This window comes from Miscanthus floridulus, chromosome 9 (genome assembly GCF_019320115.1).
Source record: "Miscanthus floridulus cultivar M001 chromosome 9, ASM1932011v1, whole genome shotgun sequence".
NCBI classification, from domain to species: Eukaryota; Viridiplantae; Streptophyta; class Magnoliopsida; order Poales; family Poaceae; genus Miscanthus; species Miscanthus floridulus.
The window spans coordinates 107,306,287-107,315,861 of NC_089588.1; the positions used below are offsets into that span (position 1 = coordinate 107,306,287).

Genomic DNA, 9,575 nt, shown 5'->3' on the forward strand with positions numbered 1-9,575 from the left:
GCGAGAGGCACGCTAATCAGAGCTACGGTTGAAAAGATACAACTACCGACAGATCTACTCATAAAACTATTAGCTTCATGTGTTTTAATTATATAAAAACATATATAAGATATTTTATAGATACTATAAATTAAGTCAAATTTAAGTTTGAATTATAATACTAAAGTAAAATAAATCATATTTTATTTATAAAATCCAGTTGCATAATCATTAACCAAGATATGATCTAAACCATGAAATTTCAGAAATAGTGATATGGTAAACACTATTACTAACACATAGATCTTGTCGATATGAATCTAACGCAACTTGAATGGGTCAAAACGAAGCTAAAACATAGAAGGTATGAATTAAATAAGATTTCCTTTAATAAAATAATAGATTAAATCTAATCATGAATTTTAAAAGTTGAAAACCTACTTAACAGTAGTATGAACATGTAGATTATGAAATTACGAACCTAACGCAAGTTGAACGGGTCAAATCGGAGTTAAAACGGAGAAGTTATGCCTAAAACAAAATCAGTGGCAAATATGTAAATAAGTGAAAACGTATTTTCAATCTAGCCGAACGAAAGTACGCTTTTAGAACAAGAAGACGGAATCAAGAAAGGTGCTAGGGACGGCGGGTTCTATTTTAGAAAACTGAAAGGGCTCTTTAGAAATTATGCTAGGCGAAGGGGTATCATGAAATCTCGACTGTCGGATCAGATGCGGGCGGCTGAGATCGGATCAGAGGGGAGAGAAAAGACTAGCTGGCCGGAACAGTGACGGCGGCGAAGTGTCTGCGGTGACGCCATGGATGAGATCACCGGAGAAGTCGGTTTCGGTGATTCCGACCACCATCCTTTACGGGAAAAAGACGGGGAGCAAGAGGGAGACTCGGAGAACTTTATGGAGGCATCGGTTGAGGCAGTGGAGGGACGGTGACGGCGACACGCGCTAGCTTGCAGCTTGGCTTCAACGGCGAAGTCGCGCGAGGTACTAAGAGCGGAAGAGCGAGGGGAAAACGGCTTCAAAAGGTTTCTTACCTCCACACGTAGCTCGGTAGTGGCTTAGGTCAGAGTTGAAGCTGCGGAGGCGACTTTGCGGCGTCAAGCTCCATGCGGCGGGATCCGGGCAGCGGCGCTAGGCTTGCTCGAGGCGATGCGACTGCAGCGTGGGTGCGGGATAGGTGGCACAGCGCGGAGGCTCTCTATTTAAGAGCCGGGCAGCTTGGGAGGCACGGCAACAGAAGGAGACGGCGCGGGCGTGGATTCCTCGGCGAAGTCCCGTTCATGCACGAGGTGGAAGGAAGACCTGACAGGGAGACCCCCACCTGTCAGCGCAAAGAGAGAGGAAGGGGACGCGCGGCGCTTTGGGCTGGGCTGCGCGCTGGCGTGGGCCGAAGTGGGAGGAGCAGAACGGCCTGCGGGAGGAAGGCCGAAGGGGATGGGCCGACGGAGAGAATGGGGCAGCGACGCTGGAACTGGGCCAATAGGCTAGCTGGGCTGGCGGGAGGAGAGGAGTGTTTTTCCAATTTCCCATTTTTTCCTATTTCGTTTTCAAAACCAAATTCAAATACAAACCAAATCAAATTCAAAGATGGTTTAAAATACACTTTTTAATACAAATAAAAATGAGAAATTTTCATATGCTCCCAAAAAATAAATTTTACAACTTTAAAAATTCTTTTATTTCATAGCTATTTTTAATTTCATTTGCAAAATAAATTTTGAATATTTCCAATTTGAATCAAATCCACACAATACAAAGAAGCAAATGCACCGGCATATATGCACATACATGTCGCTAAACCTTATGATAAATTTTAATTAAATAAAAAAAATTATTTTCCTATATTTTATGAGCACAAAATTCAGAAATAAATAAGTTTATACCTATTTTCAAAAGATGTAAATTTTAGGGTGTTACAATGGATCCCAGGAGTACAAAAGGACCTGCTAATAGATAATCTAGCATATGTTATCATAGAGACGACACCTAAACTGTTTAAGAAGAGGAGAAAGATTTCTACTACTTTGGCCTAGTTCGGCTTATCTTAAAAGCAGGTTTGTTCGGCTTTTTTTTCAACCAGAACGGTATTTTTCTCTCACAACAATTCAGTTTTTGCTCATTTTTTCAGCCAATTTCAGTCCAGCAAACGGGGGCTTTGTCATGGTTGATACTTCTAGCTATAATCCACCAGCTCAATACGTGTCTTATGTATACAACCTGTATATATATACTACATAATAATAAAAAAAGGATATATTTTGTTATTCGTTTCCTGTGACCCAAATATGAAATATGTTAAAAGAAGGCTAAAATATAATAATAATTGACGCATACGAGAAGAATAAGCACGTATCAAACACCAAATCTGGCATTTACTATCAGATAAGATCTTGGGAGATATACAGGCATAAACATTGGAAAATATTTTAATGAATAAAATAAACCGGCAGGGGGCGGATTATCCATGGGCTGAGCTGTGCGGCAGGCAGGTGCGTGGGCCAGGGCAAAGGAAATGGAATCCCAGCCGTGCAATAATCAGTTTACATCTCCTTTTCACTTGTACCCACCTACTGTCATGGAATTACATTTTAGTCCTTGTTTAGAACCCTTTAAAACAGCAGCTAATTATTGAAAACTATCGTTCGGCTAATGGTTTTTGCAGCTGATAAGCCGGCTGATGTTGTTTTGTTATGAGAGAAAAATACTATGTCATGGCTGGTAAGTCGAGCTGATAACATTTTTTTGCACATAAAACCACTAATTGAGTATTAATTACATATATGTTTTAGCTAAGCACTTTATATTCTCCATTTTTCCTGTTTTTTTTTTGGCAAGGTGAACACTGAACCATGTTTAAAATTACAAGTAGATGCACACTACTTTATTTGGTCTATAGTGTGTTTTGTATTAACGCCGTGTTAATGAACAAGCTATCATCTACTGGATCCGTTTCCAAATATCTGTCAATAATTTTGACCACTCAAACTTGATACACGCTAAAAAAAATTTCAAAAGACAGACGGCAAACTTTGAACAACAATGATTCTAGTAAGCACCTCATGATCAAAAAAGGACTAAGATAAACAAGGGCGCAATAGATGAAAGCAAAACATATTAGAGAAAGAAAAAAAGCCCCTTGAACAAAAAAAAAACTAAAACACATTCGTCCCGTTCGGCTTACCTTAAAAGCCGGTTTGTTCGGCTTCTTTTTTCAGCCAGAACAGTGTTTTCTCTCACAACAGTTCAGTTTTGACTTGTTTTTTCAGCCAATTTCAGCCTAGCGAACGAAGCCAATATGTGAACACCAAACAGATGACCACGAATCATGGAAGACACCACGAGTCAAAATAGTGACACGGAGATAGAATACCAAAAACACCCGTGGCCGTAGTTTTATGTTCTGTTTGGTTGTGTTACCGATAAAATTACCGCAACTGATTATTATTAAAATAAGTTTCAAGGGTCGCATGCATAAACCCTCTACCAGTGTGTTCGTGGCCTCGTGCCCTGTTTGGCTCTACTAATTAATTAATTAATTGAAAATTAGTAAATCCCACGGCATTACCACGTTATTACTTCTAATAAAATAAGTTTCCAGGGCCCTATTTGCATAACCTCCTCCTCTGTATCCGTGCTGGACTGCTGGTGCTTGAGCAAGTATAATAGCAGGTTGTAAGCCGACTAAATGCTGAGGTGGAGGAGAGAGGGGAGGAGAGAGAGGAGAAGCGGGCTGTAAGCTTACAGCCGGCTTGGGCACAAGAACCAAGAAAGTCTGTGAGAAAGACAAGTGGGCCATGTATTAACTGTAAAGAGTCAACTACTATATGAATGGGCTGAAAGAAGGCTGCAAGGAACCTTACAGCCGGCAAGCCGGCTGTATTATTAGCCTTGCTCTAAGGTACTGGTGCTCTCTGCTCGGTCTCGGTCTCCTCACCTCCACGCCGGCCTCCCGTCGTCTCGTCTGCTGCACTCCACTGTCCGCTCCACTCTCCACCGCACTTTCCTCTCTCCTCCCCAGTTTTCGCTCCCCTCGAGACCCCAAAAGCACCGAAAGGGGGAAGGACGAGGGAGAGAAAGAAAGCGGCGGGGTTCAAGAAAACCGCGACCATCCGGATTATCCAATCCTTCTCTCATTCCCAGCTCTTCAGTGGCGCCGATTTGGGGGGCTAGAGACGGCGATGGGCTCCGGATCTTTGCTCAAGGTCATCGCCAACAACTTCGACGTCCTTGCAGGGTCAGTCAGTGCTCTGCTCTCCCAGGCCCCAGCCGTCCTTTCTCCCCCTTCCTTCATCTATTGGTTCTTTTTTTTTAATAATCCATCGCTGGAATGTTTTTTTGATGGCGCGGAGCGATTCTGGATGCTTCAGATGTTCGGCATTGTTGAAGTAGCCTTCGTTTTGTTCTTGAGATGTGTACCGGGAGTTCGTATCGGTCCGGACTTCGAATCGGCACAATGGCGTCGGTTTTAGTCGATGCGAGAACTCTTGCGCCTGACAAGAAATCCTTCTGGGAATGGTTCAGTTTTCACCTGTAAAATCTCGCGCCCCCTCAATCAGCCTTGTGAATCGCCATCTGTAGCAATGCCTGCATTTCTTTTTGTAGAAAAAATGTTTTTTATTCTTTTAGAGTTTCTTTGGTAGAAAAAAAAACTTGATTACAGGGGGTCTCCTGCCGTTCTGGAATGCGTACCGAGTTTGGGTTTTGCAGTGTTCATTTCTCTGGGTCTACATTTTCGCCTGCATCAGCATATTTCTCTTTCTGTCCGATTCACAACTTTTCTGGATGCAATCCCTCCTTGCCCAGAACGAAAAGTTAGGCCGTGATGCACGAGTTGCCTGCCTCTGATGTAGATCACCAAGATTGGATTCTGACTTCAGCTGCTGAGTTCTGTCAGTTCCTACCTTTACCTCAGTCCTTTATAAAAGGGGCCTGCTTTCAGATTTGTAGTTTTGCTAGTGCCTGCAATTGTAGGAGTAGGTTTGTTGGCCAATTCCACTTTCCAGAATGGTTTCTGGTATTCATTCCCTTGTCCAGTCTCACTATCTTCTTGGCTGTTTCACATTCCTTTCCACGCAGCAAGTTAGGTCACATGGTGAAGAGTGGCTCGGCACAATCTGGTCCTGTTTCTTATAGTTTACTGGATCGTGGGTTATGTCTCGTAGTGACTCTGACATATCATTAAAAAATGGGTGCACGGTTCTGGGACCAGGATTTATTAAACCTTACCTTATCATGAATCCATGTGTGTTGTACCAAGGTACATCGAGCTTCATTTATTCACGAAGCTAGCTAGTGTCACGTTCAGTACTGATACTGTGATAAATGTTGCTATGTTTGGACCAGCATGTTTTAACGGCTCTTCATGTTACTGTGCTGTAAAATGTAAAAACTTATCTAAGCAAACAATCTATGATAGATGTATCACAGGTGGTGAATAAGTTTCTTGTCAGTTATTCATTTGCCCCCCTATTGGAGTGTACTGGTGGTTTGCTGCTACTACTCTATGATAGATGTATCACACTTGGACTAGTGCCACTCATTTCTGAATTTACCGTTTCCTCTTTCTGAAAGTTTCTCTCTTCTGGCTCATAAGCTATCATTATGAATCGAAAATGCACGCTTTAACTTGAGTTTGTTTTGTTCGCAAAAATAAAATAAAAAAAACTTGAGTTTGTTTGCTTTTCCTCTGCAGGCCTTTGGTGGCACTGGCTTATCCTCTGTAAGTTGCTCATGACCTGTAATTTACTGCTAGAAACTCAACTTTTATTTGTAAAACACAAGTTTAAGTGTTATTACAACTTACAGGTATGCTTCCGTTAAGGCAATAGAGACCAAATCTCCTGTGGATGATCAACAATGGCTCACATATTGGGTGCTGTACTCACTAATAACATTGTTTGAACTCACATTTGCATCAATTATTCAGTGGTAAGTAGTGTTTGTTATATTGTTTTCAGTGTCAGTTTACTATTCTGTGTGAAAGTTGGGGCCTGTTAGTTGTTGATATATCTTAGGACTTTCGGACAAGCATTAAATCATTTACACTGTCAAGCCCTTGTACATCTTACTCTTCTAATCTTTGTTTTTTTTCCTAAAATAATGTCAGACTACAGACTGTTCTATTTGAGGTAAGATAGACTGGGTTGTCACGAATCTTCACATATTTATTTTTAGTTTCGAACCAAATGACAAAAAACTGTCTGGTGATTATGATTTTGCTTCTTGGGTGTCAAAACATCCATGATGTGTGATGGAAGTTGCAAGGTTTACCACCTCTGGTTTAAATTCTAGGAGTTTGCGATTTTAGGTTTTGCATCTGATCACAGGATTTTTAATTGGAACTCGAACATATGTTTTAAAGATCATAATGGCACATTGGTCACTAAATTCCATGGCTTTCCCATGCTTGATTTTGACAGGCTTCCTTTCTGGCCTTCAATGAAATTGATCTTTATTTGCTGGCTTGTCCTTGCCATACTTCAATGGCGCAGCCTATGTGTACCAGAATTATGTGAGACCTGCCTTCATAAAGAACCAGATGGTCAACATTTGGTATGTCCCTCAGAAGAAAGGCCTTTTTGGGAAATCTGATGACTTCCTCACAGCACTTGATAAGTTTGTTGAAGAAAATGGGACTGATGCGCTGAAGAAACTGGCGAATAAGGTACAGGAACCTTCTATAGTTGTCCCCACTTTGTGCACTTAACAACATTGCAGAATGCTTACTTTGAATTTGAGGTAGTTGTTCATGCTTGTTCCCAGTTGACTGTGATCCTTTGGTGATGATAATCATCACTATGTTTATGGTGACATCATTTTGATATGTGATGCATACCTTGTCTTTAGTCTAAAGTTTGATGGTTATATCATGTACTCCCTCAGCGCTAACTCATTGATATCTGTCATGCTAGTTCAGCTGTAATAGTGAAGCTAGTTGTTTTGTTGGCTCATGTGGACCGTGTGATTATTTATTTTGAGAAAACCAAGCTGAGAATATGCTTCTTTTGTTCCAAATGACAATCAGGCTATTGTTATTCTGACGTCTTGCGATCTGTATTGCAGGCTGGCAAGTCATTTAAACAGTCTGGGAAATCATCTAAAGATTCGAAAGAGTCAAAATCATCCAAGGAGTCGAAAGAAACAAAATCATCAAAGGATTCCAAAGAACTGAAGCCATCAAAAGATGCAAAGCAATCCAAGACATCAAAAGATTCGAAGGAGCCAAAGTCACCAAAGGATTCCAAAGAACAGAAGAAGGCGGCGCTGAAAGATCCGAAGAAAGCACTGAAGGATTCTAAAGAACTGAAGAAAGCGCTAAAGGACTCGAAAGAACAGGAATCACTGGAAGACCCAAAGGAACATACGGCAAAGAAGGCCGGCAAGCGTGTGACAGTTCGCCGAGGTGGAGCCCGAGAAGGAGCTCAAGGCCTCGAACAGTGACTGGCACCCGTCCTCCGATTTCCACAGGCAGCGTACCCTGAGCAGAACTCATGGGCTAGCAGCTTCATGATCTTCGAGGACGAAAACAGTTACTGGAACCGAGGTCGCCTAGACTGGTAAACACTTAACTCATCTGAATCATTTTACAGTCTTACATTACGAATGTTTATGACAATCATCTGCCTTTTTTTGTGTAGCTGAGATCAAATGTATCGAGGTGGACATTTTTTTTGGTCCATTAGCAGTGAAAGGGCCCAGTTCATCGTCAGCTGAGGAAATGGGGTCTCACTCGCATTGTGGCGACTTGCGAGTTGCGCCTGCCGTTCCCTCTGGCTCTGTCATGTAACATATTTGTCTGACATATATACCTGTAGGTTGCAGTGTAGAATTATGCAGTGTGGATGGTGAACCGGTGATGTTGTGTTTGAGGCGGCAAACCTTGCTAGTCAGGAGAATTGAGATAGTAGCAGTGTGTTAAATCTTATCTGGTGTCTGGATGTGTTGCTTACTGCTCCTTGGTGCATTTCCATTATCTAATGGGCCCAGGGTCCATCCAATTTATTTCGCTACAATGTGCCACAAAAGTCTGACAGTGCTGAAAAGATCCCTAAAATCGTGCAAACTTGCTGTTACCAGTGTCATATTTGAACCTGAAATCTTATTGAAAATAACTAGCAAAATTTTAAGGAATTTATGAAACAGTTTAGACTAGTTATTGTATGATTCTAGCCTTCTAGGAAAACGTATTTGCGTTTTGAACTAAGGATCCTGTTGCAACGCAGGGTTCATAGGATTCCTACAGAAATTCATGTCATGAATCAGATTAATTTTACAGAAAAAACACAAGATTAAAAATCCTGCAATCAAAAGGATATGTTGACCAATTCGCAAAAAAAAAAGAGGATATGTTGACCGAAGTTCGTATATTGGGCTATAAAGCGAGATGGGGCATTGCGGGCCATATAGGATGATGGGCCGAAGCCTCTTTTCTCCAGCCCAGAACCGCATCTCCGCGTGGGTGGCTGTCGAGCTCCCAGGGCGGCGGCCTCGTCGTCGTCGAGCAGCAGGAGTGAGGCCACCTCGCCTGGGAACCCTAACCTCCCATTCCCCAATCCACTCCCATCCCCATCTCATCCGCCTTCCGCGGTCTCGACGGGACGCGGTGGAGTGGCAACCCGCCGCAGCCCGCATACGGCGGAGGCGAGGAGTCAGAGCGGCGACGGCGGCGAGCAGAGCAAGCACCGAGCAAGGCAGAAAGTCAGTACTGAGCGCCCGAATGTTTCCTCATTACGCTTGGAAAATGCGCGTTTGATTCAATTCAAGGGACCGAAAGTGTTGATGTCCGATCCGACAGTGAATGGAACCAGTGACGCATCTTTTTCTTTGGTTGTTGAAATGTAGAAATTAGTTGAAGACTTGGGAAATGATGAAGAGACACCAGACAATGGATTTGAAGTCTTTGTGGGAGAGGTCCGGAAAGGCGCAGAAGACCGCTCCCACCTCGGCGCCGAAACCTCCGTCGATTTTGCTTGGGAGCTTGAGGTTTATTTTGCAGCAAGGGTTGGCTTTTCGGGGGCACGACGAAATCAAAGACTCGCTGAACCAAGGGAATTTTCATGAGCTCTTGAAATGGTTGGCAGGTAATTTGGATGGAGCGGACAAGGTGGTTCTGCAGAATGCTCTGAACGATCCTGAGATGACTGGTCCGAAGATGATGGAAGAGGAAAAAGTCTACTTAACCCTCCACCTTTCATACTTGGTCTACTTCACCCCCCAACTATGAAACCGTCTGTTTTACCTCATGAACTTTCTAAAACCGTCTATTTTACCCCCTGGGCGGTTTTCAGCGGCGGTGGATTTGCTACGGTGCCGGTGGTTTTAAATTTTCTTTTTTTTTATTTATTTTCGGTGAATTTTTGAAAAATCATAGTAAATAATAGAAAAATCTAATTTTGTTGGACTCCACATGATTAGATCTACATAGTAAATATATAATACGGTATGCTTTAGTACAAAATTTTTACTGTAGCCTTAGATTAATTGGAAAATCTAATTTTGTCTGTAATTAATTGGAATAATTCATAGCTGCAGCTTCTATGGTCCAATTGTGGTGAAATTTTTATGGTACGCTAATTATTG

General features: G+C 42.3%; 1 pseudogene; it reads left to right on the top strand.

Moving 5' to 3' along the window:
• The first annotated feature begins 3,925 nt into the window (after positions 1 to 3,925).
• Positions 3,926 to 7,918, top strand: LOC136482565 (HVA22-like protein a; annotated as a pseudogene).
• Positions 7,919 to 9,575: the final 1,657 nt, after the last annotated feature.